Genomic DNA, 27,059 nt, shown 5'->3' with positions numbered 1-27,059 from the left:
GTGGAAGCTCAGGCATTTCAAAACTGAATTTCTCCCAAGGCTAGGATCAAAAATGGGCTTGGAACATAGGATCCCATGGATCTGAAGGACGCAGGGAAGTTTACTCTTATGAAAAGACAGAGACAGAGCACTTGAAGCTCCCGTTACCATCCCTTGAAGAACCGTGGACAGTTGCTATGTTTAGCAGCAGAGGAAATGAGGCTTTGAGCTGTGGATTAGGTCTAGAAATCTCTGGCTTGCAGCCAGCAGCACAGGGAGCCAAGGAGCACACTTGAAAGAGAGTCTATATGAGAAGCCAGAAGGATTGGCTTAGATTCCCCAGATAAAACATTTCTCTCTTTCTGGATGGCTTCTGGAGGAAGGTGCTGACATACAGGCTAACAGGGACTCCAGTTCCTTCGGATCATGATACACGCTCACGTCACATTTTTGTGTTTTGTCCTTTTTGTTCTCCTGACTTATTGATTCCTCTGAGGGAGGAAGGGCGTGCTGAGTTCAGCAGTGGGCTGTTCAGCTGCGTATTTCCAGAGAGGAACCAGAATCATAGAAATCTGAGGGAAGGACAGCCCTATAAATTCCAGGTGCACAGTCTGGGGCAGGATTCTCCTGATTTTATTGCTCTAAGTGCAAGTCCACACAGTATTTCTGTCAAGCACACAAATACCTTTAAATAACTGCACCTTCATCCTCCACGGTGAGGTCGCCACCACCCTGCGGTTCCTGTGGCAAAGTTTTCTAGAGGATAGGGAGCTGAAAGTTGTGTCCAGTGTGAACGTGCTCCCCAAGCCTTGGGTGAGTGTCAGAGAGGGTGCAAGAAGCAGGAGTGTTAGCATTGCTCCTGGTGCTCTGCATATCTTTGCAGTATCTTCACAAAGCACCTAAGAACTGAAATACAACTACCGGATAGTTCCTGCATTAGGAGTCAGGTGCTAAATTTTAGCAGTGAATCCTTCTTTTTGTATAACCTAGATTTTGTCTATTTCTAGCAAAACCACTGAAGAGCTACTCCAGAAAAAGAGCCTGACTAAGCAAATCTTCTCCCTGGTGTGATGGCAGCATCCACAACAAATTTGACCAAAAAATCACAAGCAATGCAAACACTAGAGTCTCTACAAAAACTGTTTTCTAACAAAACATTATCCACTCAGGAAATTAATTCATACGCCTAATTGGTTCAGAGAAATAATCTTCAGCACGATCCCTTAAGGACTTTGACGTAATCTTTTTTTATTATCCCATGCTTGCTGTTAAGGCCTGGATAATTTTGTCACTTTGGGGATCAACAGGTAGTTTTTTGTTTCTTTTGGATAAAATTGCCACAGAGTCAAAGGTGATGCATTGGTCAGCAATGATTGTTTCAGCTAAGTCAGCGGAAACATGGCCAGGAGGAATGTGTGGTGGGATGAGGGAGGCTGAGGGGGTGCTGGCTGCGCTTTTTCCCCTGATGGATGAAGGTGTCCCAGACAAGGCACTCTCCCTGTTTACATCTGCTAAGAAAATGTCACAATTCTGGGTGCAGCTCACTTCTGGCAAGCAGCTACCACGAACCTGGGCACCCGTTTAAGCTCTCCCATACATTTGTGTACTGTCTCCCTGTCCCAAAGAGAGTTTCATCCCCTGAATCCACCTCCCAGGATGCTGTGAGATGTGGAAATTTTCCATTGTGTGGCAGCCACACTCTTTTAATTAAACAGAAAATATCAAGTGAGCTCAACTTGTGGACAACATTGACATTAGCTTAAACTTGGCTTATATTTTGCAAAGCAAGGTAACAGTCAGACCCCTCCAGAGAGACCCCATGAGCACATTGCCTCTGTATGTGACCAGCACCGGCCGTGTCAGAGGCTAAGCCCCTCATGTCTTTAGACAAAGCCATCTGTGCCAGCACCCCTATCTGCTTCAGAAGAAATAAGCAGTTGAGCTCAGGTGACCTCAGTTTAATCAGATGAAGCCACACCAGCTGAAGTTACCTGTAGCAGCACAGGCAAGGCTACATAAACAGCCTCACCGCAGCCCTGAGGTTGCTGCCTCTAGCAGGGTGCTGCTGGGGAGGTGCAGAGCAAGGAAGTTTTCCAATGGGTGACAAGGTTTGTAGAGTATCTGCCTGACAGCATTTGATGTTGTTTGAAATTGTGTTTGATGCTAATTTACCTTGAGTTTGTTTGAATAAGCTGAGATGATATCAAATGGGTTTAAGTCTCTGCAGAATTTTCATAGGCATGGAGTATTTTCCACCTGACTAAACGGCAGAGATATCCGGATAACAGAGCCCCATTGGTGCGTGTAATCCAGATCTTGCTTTTGATTTATAAGGGGCTTTGAGATGTGATTTAAGAAGCACTAGACGTGAAAAAACTTATCAGAGGTACAAGCTATTTTTATTTCATTGAGGAGCATAATTGAATTTATTTACTTTGCAGTATCTTGTTACATAGCAGTTCAAAGCAATAAAAGAATGAATTGTCTAGAGAGGGTTAAAATTCAGAAAGCCAGTTACATGAGTGGACCTGCATTGTCAAATACAACTTTAAATATATTTCTTTCTCTGGATGATGATATGGAAATTAAAACATTACTCATGCTCTGTTCTAACCAAACCAATAATCTACGCACCAGATGCATAGCCCACTGGTTACTTTGTACATTGCCAAAAAGGCTTCTCTAGTAATTTGTTTAAAAACTGTTTTTTGGCATTTGCATACATAAATGGGGTTTGGTTTACCTTCCCGTGTTTAATAAAAAACAGCTGCAGAGAACATTAAGTGTAATTTCAAGGAAAATCATCTCAGAACAGATTGGAGTCTATAGCTTTGTATTTACTGAGTAACACTTATTTTCTGAAATAAGCTCAGCAAATTCATTTCCTGTTGTTTTTATTATTGCACCGGTACCTGGGGGCATGAGCTGGGGATTAAGGCTTCGTTGTGCAAGGTGCTGTACAAACACACATAATGAGGAGGTAATAAACAGAGGGCAAGTCTGTTATCAACCAGCCAAAGACATTTAAGAACATTAGGAGGGCCATGCACCTCCTGTTGTCTAGAGCTGATGAAAACCTGGAACTTATATTCACAAAAAAAATGTGTGTGTGGGGGGGAAATGTATCTTTCATTTAAAAAAAAAAAAAAAAAAAAGAACTTTATGCCAAAATGGAAAGAAGCTTGTTCTGCAAGCATTTTGGAGCAGCTATATTTGTAATTTTGCAGCTGCCAGCAGTGCAGTAGGTGCTTGCACCATCCCACTTCAGAGAGTTTTGCTCTTAAGTTTTCATGCAGCAAAGCTGAAGATAAAATAAAGAAAAATACTGTAGATGAACCTGCAAGACTCTCATCTTCAAGGATTAAAGTTTTCAGCAATGAACGGAAAGGGGATTGATGATGTGTCTGAGCTCAAGAGGAGTACTAGTCTTTGAGAGGCATGAGTGAGGGCGGGAGAGCACACAGAAGGTGAGCTCCTCTGACCAAGCCATGGCTCCTGGAGCAGAGCTTGCCTGCACATGTGCGAATGCTGCTTCTAGCTGGGGGCTGAAGGAGCGCTGCTGCAGCTAGTGATCGACAGGAAGGCAAGGGAAGCAGAAAGAAACCAATTTTGCTATGAAGCTCAAGAGCATTTTGCCAGACAAACCCCAGCAGCAGGTCTGTAGGCTGCCAATTTGATGAAGGCACTGGAAACCAGCTGACTATAATTTGTGAAAATTAGGATGCTGATCCAAGAGGATTTATGCAGGTTTTTTTTTTGTTGTTTTTTTTTCCCCTCTGGAAGAAAGTAATTGTGTCTGATGTCCTGAAATATTTGTGGAATTACTGCACTGCTCATGGTTGCCCTTTTGAGGGAAGACAGAAATCCTCCCTGGACATCAGAGCAGCCCTGTTCCACTAGGAATTGCCAGGGGTTGGTGCTTCCTACAGAGCCTGAGCAGGTTTGTGGCAGCACACATTTCTGGTTGCAGCTGGGACCAGAAGCAGCCAAACTGTTCTGCTCTCTTTTCCTCTTGCCAGGGGAACGTCAGGCTGCTGATGGGACCATCTATAGAAACAGCTCAGAACCAGTCTCTGCCTGCCTTTACATCTGGAACAATGTGGATGCTTCACTGTATTTATCTCAAACTCTCTGGTTAGATATCAGAAAAATTCCAAAAGCTGCTGTAGCTCCTGCTGCTGGATGTATTCTCTGGATAAAGCCCTTCCCAGTCCACAAATCCTTGAATTACACAGCTCTGGCTTGGCTCTGAGGAGCTCTCCCAGGGGAGGCAGCAGGGCATGGGTTAAGCACCACATATCAGATGATTTGTGAGGGGTAATACTTCTTCTTTCCTTTGGGGTTCTTGAGGCTTAGATCACATTAGATGAGCTTTTATGCTGAAGCCCTTTGTTTTCCAGTTTCTGCTTGTATTCTAAATTTTATTTCTAATCTCAGAACAGCAAGGCATCCAAAACAAGTTTTGTTGCAAACCTCCATGCAAGTTCACTCTGAATCACTTTGTTATCACCAAAACAATCCACTTCTTAGTAACTTCAGATCAGATTCAAGTGGTCCTACTTAGGCTCAGTATTTTTTTACTCTCTTCTGATGAAACTACAGGATACAGCTCCACTGCACATGAATCAGAAAAAACAAGTCTTGCTTTTGTTATGTTACATCAAAACAAGAAACTTTAGAGGATTTTACTAGCTCAGGATTGGTTCCTCAGTGTTTGAGACTTAGATCTCATTAATATTCTGTGTTAGCTTCTCTGCTGCTTCTTTGAAAATCTGGGCTAAATACCCTGAAATCAAGTTTGTATTAAAATATCATTTGTAAAGTAATGTAAATAGGTGGTTTGAAGATATTTTTAGATTTTTTTTTTAATCTTCTAGTAAGTGGTTCGATACATCATAGCATGGAATGGGAATGCTCCGGAGGACTCTTCTTATAGGTGAAATGTGATCTGAGGAAATCATGGCATTTGGGGAGGACGGCTTTGTGTTGTTGGGCTGGTTCACCTGCCACATCCCTTAGCAGTCTAAGAACCTGGTAGATGGGTATACTACCGATGAGAGAGCAAAGCATTTAGAGATGTTTTCTTCTCAGTGCAAATCAGATCAAAACATTGCTTTGGAATGTCAAAGTTGTGCTCAATATACAGTCACCTGTCCCTCCTAGGTAAAAGGGCTCCTGCTACCTGTATGGAAAGACTCCTGGTAATGCACCTACAGAGACAAGGGGATGGTAAAGCCATGTCTATAGCATCTATATTAATTCCTTACTGAGTATTTAGAAGTGATAGCAGGCAGTATGATTTGTGTAACGCAGTGTGATGTAAATTCTAACAGCAAGTGCTGGAAATACTTGATTAAGGCCATGGCAGAAGAGATAAGGAGAGGAGTGCTTAGCCAGAGATGCTGAGACATGGTATACGATACTGTTCTTCCCCAAATGACACAGAAGGCTATTGAACAGCCTGTTCCCAGTGTTACCCACTGGAAGAGAGGAGTCTCATGTGAAAGATGTGCTTGAAGGCTCATCAGCTGAGCCCAGCTTTATCCCTGATCCAGCACCGCTGCTGCGGATTGCTCAGCACTCCACAGCTCTGTTTGTTATCTTGCCAAAGCTAATTAAAATCAAGGTTAGCGGGTTGGCTGCAGGAAACCTGCTTGCTCCTTCCCTCTGCCACCGTAAGTCATTAATGAGCAGTGCAGTGAGCAAACGAGCAAACACACTCCTGCCTTTGAAATCTGAAGGACTAGCCTGGTTGTTACACGGGCACACCATAAGTCACAAAGATACCAAGCAAAAGCTTCAAAAAAGTCTTTTTCTATATTGCTCTGAGGGTTTCTTTGCTGTTCCCTTCCACCACCACCAATCCCTCGATAACAGATCCTTCCCCCGACAGGGAGCAAATCCCTGGGGGAAACAGCCTTCTGCCTTCACTGCCCCTGCTTCACCTCTGTTATAATGCTTCTTGTTTCTAATTGTAGCTAATTATATTTGCATAAAGGTTAATTGTTCCCAGGAGTTGAAGGAGAGTCAGCAAACACCCATGGGAAAGTAAGTGCTGAACACAGGGCTGTTGGGAGGTGGCTAGGACAGAGCTTTGATCACATCAAGGTCTGATGGAGCCGCATGGAGATCTTGGTGCTGCTCCCTCTGCACTGCCCTGGGCTTCTGCTCATCTCTGCTCAAGTTTCCCTCTTCTTTTAATTCTTATTTTTCCAGTCCCAAGGCCCTACCCCACCCTTTATCACAGCAGCCAATTTTCCCTGGGTTTCCTTCTTTGCCCTCTAGATGTGGTGCCCAACCATTTTCTAAAATTAGCCAACCTAAAATCTCTGTCCTTAGAAATGGACTTCTATGAAAGGCAGAGGGGACAAAGAAAGGGCTGAGAGAAGTGGGATTCATAGCCTAAATTTACTGATTAAAAAGCGCACTGGAGAAATGAAGTGACTGCTTCCAAATTGTGCAGAAATGTTGTGGCCAGCAACTGAGTCCAGGTCTCTGAGTCCTCTCCCAGTGACTTTCCCACAAAACCATCTTTTATTTTGAGGCAGATGCGTTTCCATCTGAGGAGCAGGTTTCCTGAAACAGTGGCAAGATAATTAGCCCTTTACATGGATGTTTTCCTGATCTCTATGGCAAGTACAGTGACTGCTGGAGCAGAAATCACAGCTTTCCAGACCTTTCGGCAACAGTATCTATGTGGAGGGAAAGGCATCCTTCAGGCATCTGAAGGAGTGGGATTATGATTTAGATGCACATATAGCAGGGTTTTATTTTTAAACTGTTTATGCTGAACTTTAAAGAACTGTTTTAAAACAGCTTTGAGCGATGGGAGATGTACAGTTAAAGGCAGCCATGAGGGTGGGGAACAACAAGAAAGGCACGAGAGGAAAAATACCCCCAAAATGTCCAACTTCTAGTAACATTTAAAGCCATATGTAAATCAATGATTACTTTAAACTATTCTGAGAAATGTCTAACAAGATTTCAATTTCCTACTGTCTCCATGGCAAATGCTGTGTGCCTGACAAAAAGCAGCACAGCCGCCTGTTTTCTCTGTACAAAAGGGAGACAGCAAGTCCATTAGTGAAATGAGCAGGGATTTGGGGGCTCTCATCTCACCTTGGCTGCTAACTCCTTGTCTGGGTTGTCCTTGGGGAATTCAGCTGACTTTGACCAAGGGTCCTCTTCTTGAAGCTATGGTTCATTCCCCTTCTGAGCAGCTTTGCTAGGAGGTGCATTCAGCCCATCAGGACACTTCTTACCAAGGCTTGTTCCATCAGAACTTCCCCTGTTTAACTATTTTGAGGGGATTGTTTCACTTTGATTAAATGATAAAAATGAAGCAGGGCTGGAAAGAAAGATAATCTTGTTTCCTGTGAGTAATCCACAGCTCAGGCAGAGATAGGAGCCTGGAAACTCCAGGAATTCAAGCCCCAAGTAATACCAGTGCTCTGAGTTTATCTGTGGCCAAGAAGGTTTTTTTAGTAGCTCTGAAACCAAACCTGTGCCTCATCAGTGCAATTTCTTTTTTAAAGTCAAAACAAAAGAAGAAAGCAAAGCCAAGATGTCACACTGATTTCTGTGAGTGAAAAGCTGAAGTTCAACAGGAAATTCCTCAAATAGCAAGTTTTCATTTCCAGATGGAACGGGTATTTTAACATTTCAGAATTGCCTTGGAATGGGGAACTCTGGCTTCCATCCACCTGTATCTGTATGCATGTACTCATATGTCTCAACAGCTTTGTGGCTGTTGCATGCATCAAAGGGGTAATGAGAGTGTAAATTATGGCTGTGTTTTTTATCCACGTGTTGAATACCAGTGTCACAGTAAATACAGCACTCAACACTTGGGCTGGGTTAATACCACAAAGGTAGAACAAATACAGGCATTAAGGAAAGTCCAGCACATCCAGGCTTTCAGCTGCCATGCAGCCCCACAAAAGTCCACAGCAATGGACTGTGGGTTAATTATTGTGGTGATTCCTATTGTGTGCACAGATGAGTGCCAGGACTGGCCAGCATAGGATGCCCCAGCATCAGCGCACAGTGGGTGCATTTTCAAGGAGTCTGAGGGAGGACAGGGAGGAAAGCAAATCTCATGCAGGGTGCAAAGATGGGCTCATGTTCTTCTTGGCATCAGGATGAGAGGCAAGGGGCATGAGCAGAAATGCAGTGAATTCTGACTGAACAGTAAAAAATTAAAAATGATTGTGCCTTATCCATCCTTGGAGTTATTTAGAAACTGCCTGGGCATGGTTCTGGCCAAGCTGCTCTAGCTGCCTTTGCCTGAGCAGGGTTTGGGCCAGATGATCCCCAGAGGCCCCTTCTGTGATTTGGTGCCCATGCAAGCCACTTGGTGCCTGGTGAACACCCACCCTCTGATCCAACAGGTACATCTCTGACCTGTGCAGCAATGGTGCTTCTCTCCAGCTGGCAACCTGAGCAGGACTGAAGGGGCAGGAATCTGAGTCTATTCAGTTGCAGGAAAAAATAAATGAGTGAGACACTAAAAATATGTGCAGCACACTAAAGCAATCCCAAATATTTATATTGTCTACTGAAGTCTTTTGTTCTTCTTTATATTATACAGTATAATGAAGCAAACTTAGGATATAATATCCTTGCTGTATGTTAGGCTGTCAAAGAATGACAGTACTATTATGGGTCATGAAACCCCAGGATGTTTAGTGAATTTACATAGCTTAGTATTTTAAAGAGTGAGTCATCAGGCTCCTGTCACTGTAATTCTGCTCAAGGGCTGAGTTTCATCAGCCACAAAGAGGCTTCCTGGTGAATCCAGCCCAGGATGCAGCAAGTTACTCCCTTTGTTCATCCTGATGCTTGAATCCCACCTTGCCCTCGTCTTTCAGGCTGTTGGGCACACAGTTTCTTGGGGATTTACCCTTGAGGAGGAGGTAATGCTCCTGCTCTAACCTGAGAGCTCCTGTCTGTCCTTGGGAGTCAATGGCCTATTGCAAAATGTTCTCAGGAGTTTCTCTTCAGCTGCTTTATTTACAAGGGCACAAGGAAAACAAGTTAATACTGCTTGAAAGCCATGGTTCTGAAGCAGTAACTTTAAACTAGCCCATCACTTTAGAAAGTAGCTGGCAGTTTAGGCTAACAGATCTCGTATAAGTTATGGAGGTGTTTCAGTTCACTGGCTCCTATCCTCATGTCTCAGGCAAGGTTATAACCATTTGGGTGGGAGCCTTGTTCAGTTTTACGTGGTTGCTGCCTTCTCCACTCGGGCAGGGCCCTTGTGTCTCTGCATGTGAGCGTTAGAATTGCTTGAATGAGAGATGTCCAGTGCAGTCCTCATGTGGTGTTTGAGCAGGATTTCTCAGGGGCTGCAGCCCAGGAGCTGTGCACCCTGGTGAGGGCATCATCCTAGAAGGGGCTGTAGCTGCAGTAATGCTTAGATGAGAGTGAATTCCCTGTGTGGCAATAATCCTGTTCTTCTGCACTATACATACTACGTCTGTTGCTTTCAGCTCCTGTTGAAATGAGATAATTGATGGTTTTGCATTCTCCTTGCTAGCCCCCAGGGTAACCAGGGTACAGCCAAAACTCACAGCAAGAAGGTGGCAGAAAGACCCCTGCCATTGCTTTCTGCTCTGCTGGAGTGACAGCAAGCACTGGGAAGTCTGAAGGGAGCAGTGACAGGTGACAGCAAGTGTTAGGCATGACAGGCCGGGTAGACTCCTGATTCCTGGAGTCCCTTGTGATTATTCTAGATTTCAACTCCTCTTAATAAAAAATAAAAAAAAAAAAAAAAGCTAAAGGGAAGAGAATTTGTTTCTAGCTTCCAGGATTTGGAAGAGAAGCCCAGATCGTGTAGGACACATATCATCTGCATTACAGCTGCTCCCTTTTCCCCATTCAAAGGTCAAGAAAATACATTTTTTGAATCTAGGATCAGAGACATTTGCCAAGAGAAACTCAGTATTCTAGAGGGAAAATTGTTATTACTTTTGCAAAACCTGAAATTTCTGTAACAAGTAAATGTAAAACAAATGTGACATAAGGAGTAGGAAGGAGTGGGTGGGGGAAAGCGAGGAGATGAAGTAGAAAGTCATATCAGGGTTTAGCCCAAAGTCCCAATGTCAGCTCTGCCCCTTTGCAGCACAGGATTTACAGCACCAAGCTCCCCAGCAGACACACAGGGAGGTCTGTGCAGGAGGGCTGCAAGGCACGGACCATGCCTTGGTCCAGCTTTGGGCACCAGCATGCATTTGGCTTCATTGTTGCATTTTTGCAGTAATAACTAGAAGCCACAATAAAAAATGTACTGGGAGTCAGCGTCGGATGAGGAGCTATTTCAGGTCAAAGTTCTCAAACTACGCTGAGTATCTAAATATACCAAGGACATTCACACGCTGTTTAGCAAGCAGACATGAGCTCACGCTGCTCATGTTCCAGATTGAGCCTGCCCCAATCCACAAATTAAGCAGCTACATTCAAAGGTGCTGAGCTCACACTAATATTCCTCATATGTGATTTCTGTTCTGCAAGCCATCTCAGGAAATGCTGTCATTGGTATTTATAGAACTATCATTCCTTTTCCATTTTCCATTTTCTCCTGTTTGGAAATCAAATGTTTTGTGAACAGCTGAAAGGATCGTCTTGTATGATGCGAAACAGCTCCTTGTGTACCCATGCATACAGTCCACATGTGTAGTACACAGGTATTGAGCTGCTCTGAGCAGCTATCTGAGAGAAAAGAAATAAAAAACAGGCATTTAGGTGCAGCAAGGCAGACTCTGCATTGCTCCTTATTTGAGGAATTTGCCAGTAGCACCACTGGCTGGAACAAGCATGCAGCAAGAGAAGGTTGCTGGCAGAGCAGCTACTTGTGCAGGGTAGCAGCACTGCAGGGCTTGGGCTGGGCATGGTGCATGGTGCTCTCCTAGCTGTGCCCTTCATCCTGGTATTGCCTGTGCACCTGTACTAGGTTAGGAGTCGGCCATCCAGGTGAGATCCTGCAGGGTGGAAACAGGAGCAGAGACACGCTTCTCCTTGCTCCCTGGGACCCGGATTCCAGAGCTGGGGCAGTCCTCTCCCCAAGGCAATGTGCTGAGTGCACTACAGCATTTTCCATTTTGTCACGTATCTCTCAATTGATTTTTTTCAGTGTTGTGCTTTGGGGTTGTCATTAGCTACAGATTGATGGGGTTTGAGCAGCAGCAGGGGGCTGCTTAATGGCGCGGGGCTGCTCCAGCTCACCAGCAGGCGCACGTGCTCCTCGGAGATGTTCAGGAATTTGCCTTCCCTGGCCTCTCTCGAGCTGGTTGTCACAACTTCCCTGGCAAAGAAGCCTGCGTTGGAGGTCTGTTGCTGAAGACAGCTGGTAGAGGTGCTTCAGGCAGGGCTGATGTGTGCATTCATGCTGATGAGCAGGCTGGGGGCTCCCTCCTGCAGCGGTTTGGGTGGCACAGCACCTGCTGCTGCGGCCTTGGATGCTCTCTCAGACAGGAGCTGAGCGAAGGGGCTGGGGTATATATATATATATTTTTTTTTCTTACTGCGTATGGTAACAAAAGCTTCTGTCTGTGAAATTGATGTGTTTTAGGAATATGTCAATTCTGACAACATTTATATTTCACATGTACATAATTGAAGTAAAGTGTCTTAATGTCAAAACATCCTGTTGTGATGTTTTCACAGCAGCTGGTGGGGGGGGTGTTAAAAATGAAATTCACTTTTTCAATACCAAAATCATTTGAAAAAAAATGAGTCTAGACTTTCACAATTTATTTAAAAAAAAAAAATAAATTATTTATTCTTATGGAATGCATTAAAATGTGAAACTTCCAATTTCTGCCACTTTAAGGAAATGGAAAATGAGTCTGCCTTACCTGCTCCTCCCCGGCCTGGACTTAACTTAATTAGAACAGTTTCTTCTGCCCATAACTGGCCAGATACCCTATACTAATAAAGACATTTTCCTCTCCACCTCCCAGCACAGACTACGCCATTTATGTGAACAAATTAATCTCCGGAACTTTCAAGATGCAAAGAAACATTTGGCAGCTGGGAACCAGGGAGATGAAGGCAGAGATTTTGTAACCTAAAGCAGGTAAGTGTGTGGTTTTGTTTACAAAATGCCAAGGTCAAGGAGTTTGCTTCTTCAGGGGTCTCTGACCTGCACCTCAGCCCATGGTAAGGCTGGACCCAGATCTAGGAGCATAGTTTTAACCAGCTGAACGTTCGTCTTCCTTGGCTCACGTGCAACAATAACTTTCAAGGCTGCAGATTAACAGAAAATGACACTTCTGTCTAATGAGACACCGAGGGAATCACACCAGCTCCCACCCTACTGGGAGCAATCTGCCTCACAGAAGTGCCATGGTGCTCTCACCCAGACATCCCTGCCTCCTGGTTCATTACTGCAGGAGCAGCAGGTGGTACGAGAGGTGCCTTTCATCCCTAGCAGGGGCAGCTGTGAAGCCTGCAGCGAGGATCAAGGGGCTGCATCCACCACTTGGCTTTGCTGGTGCTCAGGGAGGTGCAGGAGGTGGTCCTGGGGTGCACGGCGGGGCTGTGTCCACATGCAGACAGCTTGCTGCCTTCTGTCCGCAGCCCTTCCTCCTCTTATCTCCCCACAGCCTGGCCACACTCACGTGGATTCGGTTTTTAAACAACATACTAAAAAAATCCTCAGAGGTGAAATAGCGCCTGCTCGTTGCAGCTGCATAAAACGCTTTGCCCAGGCAATTGCACAGGTTGGTTAACTTTAAGTATGCCAAGCAGCACTAGAGCAGGGAGACCCCAGAACAAAACACACGACATCTGGCTGCTTTTACAAGGCTTCCAATACCCAGTTACTTGGCACACTTTGTCAAAGGCATTTTACGACACGCAAATATTTGCAATATAAAATCACAGCTTGAGTCCTTAACTTGTTTTATCACCACAGCTGAGGGAATTAGATGTTTAGGAAGATCCACTTGAGCTCAGTCACATTTATGAGCCCAGCACCCCCTATTCTCTGGATGGCCCGCATTGTCATGTTAAACTGACAGCTCTGCAGCATGGAGCAGCTAGATCATCTGGCTAGATCTTTCTGGTTTATTGCCCTTGGAAAGTCTGGGCAGGCTGCAGACCCAAAGAACGGCAATTGAAGACACACATGCACAAGGGAGAAGTCTGTAATCTTCTGGCTATACCTAATTTTCCTTGCCTTTTAGTGTTTTGAAGAAGTGTGATAGCCTTAGAGGTGCTATGTCTTTCAGTTTGCGAGGTTTCTCCAGGCTAGGACTAAAAAGCATCCTAGAAAGACACTGTCCTTGGAGGCAACGGTTGGTGGCAAATTTCCTGCATCTCTGTGGAGAAATCTGTTGAGACTTTGATCTGGGTGCCCCTGAGAGCAGCCTGGAGGTGCTCGGTCCATGCTGCCAGCAGAACAGCCTGTTTTCTGAGCAATGGCCAGAGCTGAGTCCTGAGAAGCTTTGTGGGGCATAACACTTTGATGCGAAGGGTTTCTGGAGAAGGAAACTGTAAAACAACAAAAAAATCCCATTAGGTTTCGGTGTTTTTGGTACAATAGCAATTCTTTAAAAAACGATTGACCGGGTGTAAGTGCAACGAAATTAATGGATGGTTTTAAGCAAGAAGTACAGGAGAGGTAATGCTCTGCCCCATAAACACTTCGTTTGGGCACAGAGAGACTATTAATTTTCATGATTCTTCATACCACGAGACAGAAAAGTAATAGTTCAAGTCGTGTATGATGAAATCTAATGTTATGGTATAATTTTTTCCCATTGATCGGGCCCTAGCCTATCTGGGGTGATTTATAGGAATAACTAGGGACAGGAACTAACTGCAGCATTGCAAGGGCCAGTTAAGTTTATGTGGTGTACTGATGTTCAGAGTTAATAGGTTTTAAATTATAGCCTATGTAGTGCTCCTACTGATGCAAGCTATCCTTGGGGGTCTGAACAGGAGGGGAAGGTGTTGCAGGAAGGGCTGGCAGAGCTGGTAGCCACCACGCCAGCTGCATCGGGATCACTTGGGTGTCACTGGCTGTCAGCAGGGAAACAGCAGGCAAAACAGCTTCTGGTCATAGCAAAAAAAAAAAAAAAAAGGCCTTGTGCTCAAGGGTGTAAATCAGCTCTGTGTAGTCAACAATCAATGGAGCTTCCCTGATCTATGTGAGTGAGGGTCTGGATCAGGAATTCAAAGCCAAAAATCTTAATGCTCCTTTAACACGGGTGGAACAGAACCAGTTCTCTGGTGTCCAGGGCTCTAGAAATGCTCAAGGGATTGTAGGCATCTTTCCTTGCCCTTTTAATGCACAAAAGGCTCAAGGAAAGACTTCAAATTTGATTCTTTTTTTTTTTTTTTTTCTTGCTGAGAATATCTGGGAGGCTCTTGCAGCTCTACACAAAAAGGATTAAGCACCCCAGCTTACCCAGTACTCCATCTTCCAGCCTTACTGGGCAGCCATCACATCGTTGATTGCTCTGGCACTATGGTCACCTCTCCTGACACCTGTCTGTCTCTTCTTGAAGGAGAGATATTAGATTTCCTCAGTTCCCAAGGCAAAACCAGGGATCAGTGTTTCTTTCTAGCCTAGACGGAGTTGGCAAAGTAGCTTTTGTCTGCAAGTGGTGGCCTGGCGTCGTTCTCTCAAGACTTTTGAAGCCATAGAGAAGAGGTTGTCTGCCTCGTGGCCATTCCCCTGCTCAGAAACCAACACCCTCAGCCTGCTGCAACTGAATGCAGCCAGTGGCAGCACAGAATTGCCTAGAAGAAACTAAGTTCCCCAGAAGCAGACATGAAAGATGGCATAGAAATTTTTACCAAGGCAACTGTCCATGCTGATATCAGACCCCATACCTCAATGGAGGTAGTCTTAGAGGTAAACATGGTCTTGCCTCTGTTCTATGGTTTTTGGTTCAGTAATGTTAAGATGTAATTCCAGGAGCTCAATATCATTCCATGACTCATATGCAGTTTCAAGATGGTGTAACCAAATTAAATAGTGCCCATTTTGTACTGGCAACTTGGTTTGGTTTTAGCCAAGTTGAATGCACAAATGTTTTTGAATAGAATAATTCCTTCTATGCAGTAGAAGCAAGGCAGGGTGTCTGTTTAAATGAAGATTAGGTGTGGAAGTTTTTTTTTTTTTCCCAAATGCTTTGTTGAATTTTGAAAAGAAACAAGCAATTAAATCACTTCAAAAGAAATTTGAGGCAATTGAACACATGTGCCCCGAGCAGAAAGAAAAAAGCTTCCCTTCATGCACCATAATGAAGAGATGTGTTTATAAAAAAGTTCTAGTGACTCTGCCTGCTATAATTCTTGGATTTCTGTGAAAGGGTTTTTTCCTTAACTTAGGCATAGAGCTGAGTTTGCTCTAGACTTGCAAATCAGTGCAGAGAGATTTTTCTCTGGAGGCATTTTTTGTCTTTATCTCCATTGACAGGAGAGGGAAACTTAAGCAACTATGCTCCTAATGAAGGCGTTTGGGTCACGTCTCTGGCATCTGAACATTACTTATTCTAGATCAGTCATGAGGTTGTGTTGCTGTCAAGTTATGAGATCAGTCTAGAGCCGAGGCTAACTTTATTGCTTTTATGTCAGTCAGGACCGACAGACATTGATGTAGTGCAAGTCATTAATAAAAATAACAATAGAAATGCCAAAGGTGTCACAAGCTGTGCCTTGTGCTGCAGTAAATGATGGCACAAGATGCAGGGCGCAGGTGAGAGGGGTTATTTGGAGCTAGCTGGCTTCTGTACCTTGTGCATTCACCCATGTGGGGACATAAATTCTGTGTGTCCCTGGGCTTCAGGATGTGCTCTGAGATATGTCAGGCAACTTGGAAACAGCAACTGCAGTGTTGAGGCACTGAAAGACTGAGCTGAAAGCTAGGAAATATTCCTGCTCCCTTCAGCTCCTTCTTGATGACATCCAGGGAGGGTTTACACCTGCAGAACAAAAGGCCCTGATTTATTTGTTGTGGTAAGAAATACGGAAAATGTCTAAACTCTGATCGCCACCTAGCCCTGGTGCTTCTACCAACCAAAAGGCTACAAGTTCGAGAGAAAAGGAAAGGTTGGTGTTTTCTTATTCTTCCAATTTTTTGCCCCATTTTTCTCTGTCCCTATTTTTTGGTATAGCTTTTATCTTGATAGTTTCTTTGATGCCAAAGCCAGAATTTCAATTACTTTTGCTTTGCTTCCTCTCTGTTTTGCTATGTGTTGCTATGGGAACAGTACACATCCATTCAGAGACCTGATCCAAATGATTTTTTGAAACAAAATAAATACTTTTTTCATTAGTTGTCTGGTCTCAGCCCCTGCCTGTTCTAGTTTGGGCATCCAAATATATGATTTCCTGAAGAATAGTGTTCAAGAACCTGTGAAGAAGTTGTTCTTGGTCACAAAACAATGAGGATTTTGGCTTTATGGTTATTACTTCTCAAACAAGATATGTTTTCCACCAGAAAGACAGTGTGGAGATGTTATTTGCATGTACATAGAAGACTTGAATCTTCTTTGTTACAGTCCTATTAAGAACCTTTAAACTCGGCGCACAGTAAAAAGAAGAGCTCTTCTTACCCAGGGGTCTGAATACCCCACCTTCCTTCATCCCCAGTGTGACTTGGCTAATTCATTCCTCTAACCAAGCTTACAATTTCTCTCCCAGGTCTTGGTAGGAAAGGAGTGATGCAGCCTACCTCTAATCCCAGACCTGACCCTCCAGCTCCATGCATGCAGGGCAGTTTGGATCCCCACAGTTTGGTGGCTCTTTCTAACAAGCTTTCCTCAGGATCAATAGCTGCTGCTGAACTGTTTTTACCCTTAATGTCACTGTTTTTCAAAAGCTGTTTGCCTCTCCCCTACACACAGCCCACACATACGCAGATACCCCCTTACAGCCCCCATCTGTCAGACACAACCAGCTTTGCAGAAGGCTGTGGGTTTGCACTGGGGTTTCTTCCAGCACCGAGTCACTCTGACATGCTACAGAATCAGCAGCATTTTGCACAGAACAACGTACAAGGGAGAACAACATCTTTCCAGACAGCAAGTGAGGGCTGAGCAAGTTCAGCAACAACTCCTTCCCCCTGCAATAGCTCTGCTCTGAATCCTGGCTCTGCAGCTGTGCCTAATCTCTGCTTTGCTCTGATATATAGCATGCACCAGTGGTGCCTAGGGATGGGCAAAGGGGAGGACGAAGATCGATCTGCTGCTTCCTGCTTTTCTTTCTTCCCCAACTTCCACCTATTTTCCACCCCTTGGAACTTTTAGCCAGGCCTCCAGGCACACCTTGCAAGCCCTACTGGCTTCAAGGTCCATTTTTTTCCTGCTTTACAGCTGCTCTGATCTGTGAGACCAGACCTGGTCCTTCCCTTTCCTCAGCAGCCCATCAGCAGGAGGCGGGGAGATGCCAGGAAGCCAGCTGGAGGGGCAGCAGCAGGTTCTGTGTCCTTGGAGAGGCATCACCCATGGGGTGAGGCACCCAGGAGGGGGGCATCTGTCTGCTCTTCCAAAATCTGGAGGCATCAGCCTTGCTGCAGGGTTTATCCACTGAAATTACACCCAGGAACAGCTCTGTTCCTGCCTCTCTCTCATCCTTCTATGGAGATACAAAGGAGTTAACCTTTGCAGGGGGTAATGATTATTGCTTCTTGGTTGCCCTGTCAATGAAGCAACGCAGCAATTACAGCTCCTGGCTTTAGTTAGACCTCTGAAAGTTACAGCTGCTTCTCAAAGATCATGAGTGGCACTCATCTATCACTGGAGATGCAGTAAAGAGAGACAGGCCAATCTGTAGTAAGCAGGTTTATTTCATTTCTTCTGACAGCACCTATAGATTAGAGGGCTGCCATGAAGACACAATAACGTGCTTCCCCCGGCGTCACTTTCTCAACTCACCAGGACTCGCTGATGGGAGCGGGATGTCCTGGAGCTGCTGGTGCCACAGCCCTGATGGCCACGTCCCTGTTTGACCTCAAGGCACTGACCTTGCTGTGCTGTCTGTGTAGAGTATAGAATAGAAGAAAAGGGGGAGAAACAAACCTTCTTCCAGAGGCACTGTGGCAAATATCCCATTAGGGTTTTCCACCCCTAGGGTGTGAGCTGCTATGCTTGTCCTAGCTCTGGTCCTAAGCCTCCTTGTACATTAGAGCACAGTAAAGAGATCAGGGGAATTCCTCTCTGAATAAGATCTTCTGAAGGTGCAATTCTTCATGGGATGTCATGGCACAACATTCCAAGAAAGATGGGAAATGGAGAATATCTTCCTTTACCTTCAGTTCACCGTGTTGGTGGCTTACATACATGCTACAAAGTACCTAGAGGGGCACAAACTCACTTGTGCCCCTTTTTTTTTTTTTTTTTTTTTTTTTTTTTTTTTTTTTTTTTGCTGTTAGAAAACAATGGAGGAGAGGGAAAACAAACAAATGAAAAAACAACCACCAATTTCCCACAAGTCTGCATCACTTCACACAACCTAGCCCATCCAGGCACATGGTAACTTCACTGAAATTTGGGCTTAGAGCCTGGTATTTCTCTCTAACGCAAGTTTTGGAGTGGAGTCTCATGGCTATAGTAGGCTTCCTAAGGTCTCACCATCAAGCTGCCTCCCTGCCTCATCCTCTGCTAGAAAAATAATTTTATTGTGTGGTACCTGATTGCCCAGAATCTCTAGATATAGAAATATTCAAACTGTCCCTAACTCCTGAATTCTTCAGTCAAAATGCCTGAGCTCTTGGTCTGGTTTTTTTCTCTCTAATGGGGATTACTGGAGGAATTTTGCAGTACCTTTGAGAAAAGCCTGTCTTTTTTATCTGTATTTTCATCTCTCAAATTAGGGGAAGGATATATAAAAAAAGTAATTAAAACAAATAAAGCCTGTTTGCTTGAAGAAATAGGATCAATTTCCAATATAATCCTGTACACAAACCAAATATGACAAAGGGTCTCTTACAGTTCAGTCGCATTCAAGTGCCATTGATTAGTTTGATGCTCTGTGGCTTGCAAAGCAATTTTGACTGTGTTTGCTTCCATATGGTTTAATGGCAATTTTAGGTAACCTTGTTCCTTGTATTGCTGCTTTATGTCTAAAATATTTGCGGTACCTGCTGGCAACATGGTCTGACAGATGCCTAGAAACATTGCTTATTTCTGTTACAACATGTAGTGGCATTAAACAAGAGCAGAGTTCACCGGGGGAAAAAATGTAATTGTACTGCAGTTTGCAAAGGGAGTTGCAGAAGGGTTCGCTGGGCAAGGAGCTCTTTACAGGGAGATGTGGCTGGACAAGGCTGAGAGTATGCGTACAAGAATCAGCTCCCTTCACTGGCTCTGTGAGCTGCTCAGGAAATACGCTGTGCTTTGCCAGAGAGGTCAGGGAAAAAATAGAAATTAATGAAGGGAGAGCTGTGAGGGTTTCACTACAGGTGGAAGATGGGTTCCCAAGGAAACTCCACCATGTGGCCACGTGATGGATCTCCTGCGACGTGCGTGGTACATGCAGTCTGTCTTCACTGTGAGCCTGGAGCATGGAGCACGAGGCCAGCACTTGCTGGAGCAGCTGCAGCCCAGCAGGAGCCGAGCCAAGCTGAGCTTCCCGGAGCTGCTTTCGGGCAGGCTGAGCTCCCTGGCCCTGTCTGTGAGAAAGCTTCATGGCTCAAGGAGGCAGTGTGCCTCGCCTGTCAGCGCCAGAAGGATTCACGTGAGCGAAAAAGAAGCAGACTGTCCTGCCAAAGAGAGAGGAGAGAGCATGGAAATGGTTTGCACTTGGGGTTTTTGCAAGCACGGGGAGAGCCACTCGCTGCTCTGCCCTGGAGCTGCTGCCAGAGCCGGGCCAGCAGCTGAAGCCCTGCCAATTAGCACACTGAGTCGAGCACAAAATATTTTTAAGCATCCTGTAAAGCTCTGCTCTGAAAGAAATGTTTTACTCTGATCTGTTGGATTGCCAGAGAGCTTTTTATGGATCTGCTCTGTGGTACTCCCAAGATCCCTGCGCGGTGATCGGCCTTGCAGGCTGCCGATGTGGCTCCAGGGGCTGCAGAGATGGTCGTGGGTGTAAAAGTACCCCCGGGGAGAGCTGCTGAGGAAGGAGGGGGTCACACGAGCCTTTGTTCTCAAGAACTGCTCGATGCTTTTCTGTTACAGTGTGCCACTTTAATATCAAACCCAGAATATTTCATGGGAAAGATGGAAATGGAGCTTCCAGTCAGGAAAAGTCGAGGTGAAGCAGGTCGGTGTTCTGCTGCTATTTCCATAAGGGTGGAAGCTGTGCTGCATGATACAGACATCATGTATTTCATATCAGCGTTATACTGCTATTGAAACACCTTTCAAGCAAAAACTCTTCAGTGGTCCCAAGTCTTCCTAATATGTGGGAAGTTATCAGAGGAATTCAGAAGAAATTTTGAAGTGCTAATCTGGAACATCAATTTTAAAAAACAAGCGCCAACCAATTAAGTTCAAAATATTTGGATTTCCCCCACCCAGTGCTCCAGTTTGGATGAGCTCTATTGATTTCCTCTTGCGTAAGTCACTTTCTCGTAAGCATACCTCGGGAGAGAAATAAATGTGTTTGGATGCACTAGGAGGTCAAGCTGCATTTAGATGGCACCACTCACGCTTTGTCCAGACTGAGCATTTGGAAGAGCAACACAATTTATTACTGAATGAGAGGATGCAAAGAGCATCTAGGTTTAACCGCTCCATATTTTTTTGTTTTAAAATATTCCTGGCAAGCTGCTCCTTTCGGTTCCCAAAGCGCTCAGAAGTTGGTGGAATAATGCTCTTCCATGGGTCCAGAAGAGGCCAGGATGGGGCTCCCCTGCAGAGGCAGTAGCTGATGTTTTGGATAAGGTGTCCTGCAGCACGGTTATGTGACACTTCTCGTGCAGCCCCAGCTACGTGAGACCGCTTGGAGAACTGCAGCATCCTCCTTTCTGGCTTGGGCACCAACCCCTGCCAGCAGCACGCAGACAACTTGGTGATGCTCATAGGAAGCTCCTGGGGGCAGAAGAGCTATCTGAAAGCTGGCCTGTACCCTCTGTGCCAGCCCCATCCCTGAAAACAGAGATTTCTGTCCTTTACGTGGATGGGGGTGGGAGCCTTGCTCAGTGTGGCAGTGTTGGTGCCATGCTCTGGGATCCTGATGGATGCCCGTGGCACCATGATTGTGGGCCAGGGCCTCAAGGAAAGAAACATGAAGGCAGTGATCAGAGAAAGTGTGCAGAATTCTCCTGCTCTTTTCTTTTTCTGTTTAATTGACATTCCTGACCTTTTCCCAGGGCAGTTTCCACTGAGAAGCAGGACCAAATATCCCTCTCTTCACCTCCCTGTGACACACCTTGGCTGTCTCCAGGGAGCCTGTCCTCTCCCCAGCACCCTGCAGCATCTGGGGAGCAGACGTGGCAGCAGCTCAAGCTCCAAAAGTAAGGATAAGCCTGCAACATGTGGGTTTACTCATTATTTCGTGACTTGGGTAACAGCTTGGCGTTTTCAGGCATTGCTGAGAATGCAGTGGGTGCCTGATCACCCCTCTGGGAGTTGGAGGTGCACATTGTGGCATGTTTTTCTAACATCTTTGGGGTATAAATACAAGTGTGTGCATCACCCCATGGCTCCTAGGAGTGAGTAAGTGATAAGCTTGCAAACATCATCTAGGACAGGTGTGTTACTGAAGGCACAATATGAATTCAGAGAAGCAAGGGGGCATTTTGGCTACAGGCGTGTGAATAAGCCCCTTGCAGTGTGGTGCTGTGAGATCTTTCTCCCACAGTAGTCTTGAAGAGAAATGAGAAGATGGAGCTAGGATTTCATCTCAGAAAGGAAAGGTGTGATCCTACAGGTCTCCCTGCAGGGCTCAGCAGGTGGGAAGGCAGCACACAGTCTCTCTGTAGTGAGCAGAGCTGTGGTTTATCCTCTTTCCCTGCAGAGGGAGGTGCTGGTCCCCCTCCCTCTCCTTCCAGCCCATCCTCCTCAGTAGCACACTGTAACCCATGACCCCTCGGATAAAAGAAGGGAATACTAATTGCTTGGAAACACTCCACAGAAAGTGGACGTTAAGTGGACTAGTGCCGACCAGCAATGGAAATTACAGCACGGACACCACCAGAATCCATCACAACTAATGCGATTAGAGCGGATAGCACAGGAATTCATAATGATCTGCTCTGTGCCCTGAAGTTGTGTCAGTGTATCCGAGCCGGGCTTTGCTCTTCTCCTGCCCTCTACTTGCACACTTTGAAGAGTACAGACAAGGGAGGCCCCCCAGGAGACTTTCATCCCACCCTGTACCTCTCTCATAGCACCCTTGTTCCTAATTGTATGCAGAGACAACAGCAATGGCAATGACTTCATAACAAGCCCTCCTAATGAATAAATCATCCTAATTTCAAGGCGAAGTTAGCACAACCATCCACTGTGTCATTTCCATGAATCACAGTGATAAAGGGCTGTGCTTGTTGAGACATTGCTTATGCAAATGCAATAGAGCACTAATGAATGTAAGCAAAGTCCTGCAGTGCCAGGGCAAGGCTAGCTTGTGCCAAAACTCCCAGGAAGCGGCTGCTGCTTTGTCCAAGGGAGCAAGTGACGGGCTGGGGGGTGTGTGGGAGAGGCTATTCTTTAAGGATGTATTTTGGTGATATTTCTGGTTTATGAACAGTGTGATCTCTCTGAGTTGCTGGAAATTGTGTTAGAGGAGGGGGCATTTTGTATCAGGATGATCCAAAGACCAGCTCTTTTGTGCAGGGGGAGGGCACTGTAAGGTGCTGGTAAGGACCCCTGATACTTTGGATTTTCTTCATTATTCTCCAAAGCCTAATCTAATTTAACACCTCACAAAGCAGGGCTTCGCTGAGGAGGTATCTCTGTTCTCAAGCAGATCTCTTTGCTATTGTGTCTGTGCTGATGTTCAGTACCTTGATGCTATTGTTTGTATTCCCTGGAAGCCCATAAAAGAGGTCTAGAGCCAACCAAGGGTTAGCCCTGCGGAGCTAGATGATTTATGGGCAGCGAGCAAGAGAAGGCCCTGCCACAAACAGCCAGAAGGGTGAAATAGCTGTGTGAGGGTCGGGCTGGCAGAGAAAGGAGGAGTGATTTCTGCAAGGTCACACAAGTCACAGCACAAAGCTGGGAACAGGCTTGATGATTCACAGCAAATGGCCATATATTGTCCTGCTGATGCAGAAGTCTCTGATATCCCTGACTAACACACCACGTCAAGAAATTATTTCATGCTGTGGAATCCTCTGGCACCAAGTATCAGCCAAAAAATGTCTAAAACGGTGATTGTAACTCAATATCCACCACCAAAGGTTTCCTGCTCACAATAGGTGCCAAGAACAATTGATTTTTCTTTTTTTTTTTACAATTGCTTTCTTTGTTAGATGATGTCATGGATTATTTATCTCTGAAAGCATTAAATGATACAAAGCCCTTGATGAGTCACTGGGAAAAACAATCTTCAGGCCTAGCTGGTGCAAGAAGAAAGGACCAGTGGCAGTCCGCTTAATGGACCCGCTTTAGCAAAAGACGTGAGACCCATAAATCCCCCGGTCTCTGTGTTTCTAACATGTGAAAGCAATTGCATTTCTCTGTTCCTGAGTCCTGTAGTCAAGCACCAAGCAGCTCCCTGCCTGGCGTTTGGGTTTCAAAGCCAAGCATCATCGCTCCTTGGAGAGTTTGAGCCAGTGAGGTCGGCGGCATCACAGCACGTGCTGCTGTCCCCAGCGTGGCTCTGTCAAAGCATCCCAGGCGAACTGAGCAGTTACCAGGTTTTTATAAGGTCCCTGCAATCCCCCTTTGCAGCCTGAAAACAAAGGAAAAACATGCCTCAAGCACACTGATAAAGGGCTTTTGAATGGAGGCAGCTGAATCACACGCCATTTCACAATTAGCACTTTAATTTTGAACATTAATTAGGACGCTGGTGTTTGGAGAGTTTAGCTCTCCTCGACCCACTTACATTGTTCAGAGACTGGCTAAAGAGATACTGAAGTTTGCAAATAAATCAATGGGAAAAAAAATTAAAAGTCAGGACCAGCTGGAGCCCATGAGCTGAATACCGGTGACCTGGGAAATGCTTCACAAAAAGGGACTTGCTTACTAGAGCATGGGAAGAAACAATATTTCAGGTACAATGCCATGACTCTAAAGAAATATACGCACACAGAAGAAAGAGAATGGCTTCTTGTGCAAGGTGTAGAATAGGTTACAGCTGGGAATCCACAGCCCAGCTTTGGTTCACCAAATAGCTCTCTTAGGAACTCCTGCCGTTATCCTATCTAGCTCTAACATCTTCTGAAAACATTATTCTTGTGCAAGACGAAAAGATGTTGCTTATTTGGAGGTGTAAATGCAATAAATTAAAGCCAAAAGTCTGTGAAGAGGCTTGGATATGAATTCGTTATGAATACACCCTGATGAAATGAGATTTACTGTCTCTGCTTTGCATAAGGGAGTGGAATGAAAGCTGGAAATAAAGCCAGACAGAGATGAGCATATCCCAGCCGTAGTGTAAACAGGAGTGCTATTAAGGAGTAGCTACAGGTGAAGCAACAAATATATTTATCCTCAAGAATTAGAGACACTGAAAACACCTGCTGCTTTCCAGAAAGATGAAAGCCAAGAAAAGAGAATTCCTCTCAAGCCAGAAGAGAAGAAATTAAATAAGAAGTCAGCTGCAAAACACAGCCCCATTGCAGCACTAGCAGAGCAGCCTTGGTCACGTCCTCAGGGCCGCCTGGTGTAGCAGCCAGCAGAGCATCCATCCCTGCAGCAGGAGCATCGAAGCAGGGACTGGAATACAAACAGCACATTCAGCTTGGCAGGGTAAATGGCAGTTTTAGGGAGCAGGGAGGACTTTACCTTGTCACGCAGTGCTCCAGCCTTCCTGGCAAGCACACAACGCATGCAGGAGGCAGTGTCTCACCTCCTCCCCTATTCCTGTCCCTGGCACAGAAGAGGCAAGAGCTCAGGCTCTCGCAATTTGCATCAGAGACCACTGCTGGAAAGCACACAGCAGATTGGTGAGTTGCATGAATGCCGTTTATTTTTCTTTATGGTGGAAAAAAAAGCTGCTGTGGAGATCAGGGTCCTATTACTCAGTGCTCTGCATGGTGTTCTGCTTGATTTAAGTGGCAGAAACCTTAATTAAACAGGCTTCTTAATACTGCAGTTCAAACTACTGGAAAAAAACATTTGTCTGGTCAAAGCAAACAGGGTTTGATGAGTTCCCCTGAGGGATCCAGGGCATGGAACGAGAATGGCACAGAGGAGATGCTAAGTCCAGCAGGATATGGCTGGATTATTCCTCTCATACCCTTTATATCTTTCAAACCATCTGTCCAGGCTGCAGTGAGCCTTGTAGCCCACAGATGCAACTGATAAACTGCAAGTTCAATCTGTAGAAGAAATCCAAATTACAGCCTAGGTTTTCCTTGGGCTCCCGATCTACCCAAGAGCAAATCCATCAGCTCCAAGGGGTAATTTCAGATTCATGAAGCTGTGAAAGAACTCAGAAGAAGACCCTAAGAGCCAAATTATCCTGGAGGATGGTCATCTATGGAGGCAAACCCTTGCAGTGTCACAGAGCTGCCCTGATCAAAGCACTGCATGGGAGGGCTTTTTGAGTGGAAAACAAGCAACTGGTGCTGAATCAGCTCTGTGGAGTGGTGGTGAGGCTGGTGTGAAATGGTTCACAGAAATAGCTGCCTTTAAAACATCATTTTTGCCTTTGATTTGCTTACTTCTTGCTGCTGCATTCCCCAAAGTGGAAATTTTATTGCCACAAGCACTCTTCACATGGAGGTGGCAGCTGAGGAAAGATTTGACTGATTAAATCTACCGTCGTCTCTGGCACAGGCAATGGCAGTTGCCTCATGTCTTTCCCAGCCCTGAAATACAGATCTGTTCTTTTTGGTTCAACTTCTATTCTCTTCCCCAAAGTTTTCCATGATCTTGCTCTGGAAGGGGAGAGGAGAGCAGAACAATGTATCTGACTCGCTGTCTGCAAGAGCCTGGATACCAGCGCAAACAGGTCTGTTTATTTTACAAGTGCCTGTACACATAATATTAAAATCAAATATTGGTTCTGGAGCAGGGACTCATAATGGGATAGTTTTTCACTTGATAAATAGCTGGGTCTGTGTGGGGATTCATATCAGGCTCACACAAACAAACCTAAAGTCAATATTTGCCACCTTGCCTGTGATCTGCCTGCTTCTGCCGCACCCCTTGCAGGGAGGCCGGGCAAGCGTCCTTCTGCGGCTTCACCTAGGGGCCAGGCGCTTCATTCCTGCGCTACATCAGTGATAAATCGAGGAACAAAAATAGGAAATGGGCAAGAAATCACCAGCTCAGCTGCCTGGGGTAGGGTTTTCCCAAACGCTCCAGTTCCCCTTGGAGGCAGGACCAAGATACGTTTGCTTTTCTCTTGCTGCTCTGCAGTTTGTGTGTGTGTGTGTGTGTGAGCACCTCGGAGAAATTTCACCCTTCCTGACACTGCATGGCTTCCACTTCATCTGGATTCTCTGTACAAAAGGGAGCAGCCAAACAGTTTTGTAATTGTCCCAACTTACCAACTAGCTGAAAGCTGGGGACCTGCAGGTTAATAAAAAAATACATGTCTGAAAAGCCACTTGGCCTTTCTGTAAGTATCGCTGCGTTACTTGTTCTAAATTCAAAAGCAGTCCCAAGAAGAATCTAAGGTCTGCAAAGCAACGGGCTGGAAATAAATGACAGGAGGCTGTGAAGGGAGCCTGTTGCTGCCCTAAAACTGAATTTCAGCTTCTCCATTCCAGAAGATTGCATCCATTGAGCTCTCTCCTCCCACTCTGCATCTATTTTTCTATACACGGATGTATAAATACAGTTACTATTTTAACTGCCTTTTAAATACAAATGTTGCCAATTAGCCAATGTTTTGCACTATGCCTGGAAAATATAAAATCAAAGTGTTCATCCAAATCCACATATGGCCAGATCCTTAGTTGGTGTCAATGTTTGCAGCTCTGCTAATTTTTTTGGAGCTGGGCCATTTTATGCCTGCGAAGGATATGGCTCAGTAGAATCCAAGTGAAAGACGCTCTTTGGCTT

General features: G+C 45.3%; 1 long non-coding RNA gene across 1 annotated transcript; it reads left to right on the top strand.

Moving 5' to 3' along the window:
* The first annotated feature begins 2,049 nt into the window (after positions 1-2,049).
* On the top strand, positions 2,050-4,680 carry LOC311422550. The gene is made up of 3 exons (XR_014685410.1): positions 2,050-2,277; positions 3,763-3,919; positions 3,999-4,680. It is a non-coding gene; the product is annotated as an uncharacterized lncRNA (long non-coding RNA).
* The last annotated feature ends 22,379 nt before the right edge of the window (positions 4,681-27,059 follow it).

The sequence above is a fragment of the Aythya ferina genome (genome assembly GCF_964211825.1).
Source record: "Aythya ferina genome assembly, chromosome: 22".
In the NCBI taxonomy this organism is placed as follows: Eukaryota; Metazoa; Chordata; class Aves; order Anseriformes; family Anatidae; genus Aythya; species Aythya ferina.
Note: the sequence above shows the minus strand (reverse complement) of the source record. Positions and strands in the feature narration are given on the sequence as shown.